This window comes from Tribolium madens, unplaced genomic scaffold (genome assembly GCF_015345945.1).
Source record: "Tribolium madens isolate multiple individuals breed KSU strain unplaced genomic scaffold, Tmad_KSU_1.1 Scaffold_3;HRSCAF=73;Tcas5.2_LG2, whole genome shotgun sequence".
Taxonomy (NCBI): Eukaryota; Metazoa; Arthropoda; class Insecta; order Coleoptera; family Tenebrionidae; genus Tribolium; species Tribolium madens.
The window spans coordinates 3,429,040-3,430,509 of NW_025401006.1; the positions used below are offsets into that span (position 1 = coordinate 3,429,040).

Below are 1,470 nucleotides of genomic sequence, written 5' to 3' on the forward strand. Positions count from 1 at the left end.
TTAGTTTCCAGGATTTTTCTCGCTGAAGAGGTTGTACACGAGTATAATGAGACAGAATCGTTAATTATTATCAACAATTATCAAAAATTATTTTGAAACATTCGGAAAACTCCTGATGAACCGACTTCTCTAAAACTTCTTCACAGGTATTGTTCCTTCTCAACTTTTTCTTCGATCTGATACAGATTAACAAACCGATAAATGAATTTTAGAGCTTGAAAACACTAGTTTTAGTAATGCACTAGCATTATCCTTATGAAACAAAGAAGCAAGTGAGAGTGAGAGACCAGAAAAACATGAAGAAGTACGCAAGTTTCTTTATTTACTTTAATGCAAAATTAACAGAAAAATATACTTTTTAGAAAGTGAGTCACGTTATGTTGAAGTTAGTTGATATTATTGACAAACCACATGATTCCCCAGAAGACCAGCCCACAAATTCACCAAAAAGCGTTGCTGAAATGCCCTCGGAATTAAAACAATAGCAAAAATGCTAATTTTTCGTACTAAATACAAACATCGCAACATTCTTCTAGATTCTAGATTTTTTAATGAAAAAGCAGCCAAGGGGTTATAGTAAGCTAATGTAAGTGGAAGAAAACAACAATAAATTGTTGTTGAAATTTTGAGGTTAGAATTTCTACTGGGCAAGAATGCCTAAATACGAGAGTAAAACTACAATTTTGATATTAAAATTAGTAACCTGTTTTATTTAAGCACAATTTCTTATAAAAAGAACATTTTTCTGTTAATTTTGCATTAAAGTAAATAAAGAAACTTGAGTACTTCATGTCTTTCTGGTCTCTCAGTCTCACTAACGTCTGGGAACAGCGATAACCGTGGTGTCACCTTGAAAGAATAGGGGGTTGGTCTAGCGTCTGTGCCCGGCGATCACAATTGCTTCTTTATTTCAAAAGGATAATGCATTAGTTTTCAAGCTCTAAAATTCAATATCGGCTTGTTAATCCGTATCAGATCGAAGAAAAAGTTCACAAGGAGCAACACCTGTGAAGAAGTTTTAGAGAAGTCGGTTCATCGGACCAGAATGTTTGGGAATCGAGTTTTCAAAATAATTTTTGATAATTGTTGATAATAATTAACGATTCTGTCTCATTACACTTGTGTACAACCTCTTCACCGAGAAATATTCGAGAAAAATACTGAAAACTAGCCGATTAAGTCACTCACATGACAGTTGACAGAAAATTAATAAATTAAATGTGAAAATTACAGTAGACCAGCTATTTTGTAAAGTTCTGGGCAAACTGGTATTATTTTTGTAACCTAGCAACGGATATAACTTTTCAATCACACATTGAAGTGCGCTTCTGGGATTGGTGGATTTAAGAGTCGAATAACTTTCTTATGCAAGCAAAAATTACTTCTTCGGCTGCACTTTTTGGCGATCTATTGCCGCTGGCACATGACATTTTTCTCTGGGGCGCGAGTTCTGGCGCACCCTGTATACAA

The 1,470-nt window shown here is 34.5% G+C and overlaps 2 long non-coding RNA genes across 2 annotated transcripts; one reads left to right on the forward strand and one right to left on the reverse strand.

The window, feature by feature from the left end:
- Nucleotides 1–504, forward strand: LOC123007908. The gene is made up of 3 exons (XR_006412897.1): nucleotides 1–146; nucleotides 213–304; nucleotides 363–504. It is a non-coding gene; the product is annotated as an uncharacterized LOC123007908 (long non-coding RNA).
- A 301-nt stretch (nucleotides 505–805) lies between these two features.
- LOC123007839 lies at nucleotides 806–1,161 on the reverse strand. Its single transcript, XR_006412891.1, has 2 exons — nucleotides 1,006–1,161; nucleotides 806–940 (listed from the first exon to the last, which is right to left on the reverse strand). It is a non-coding gene; the product is annotated as an uncharacterized LOC123007839 (long non-coding RNA).
- Nucleotides 1,162–1,470: the final 309 nt, after the last annotated feature.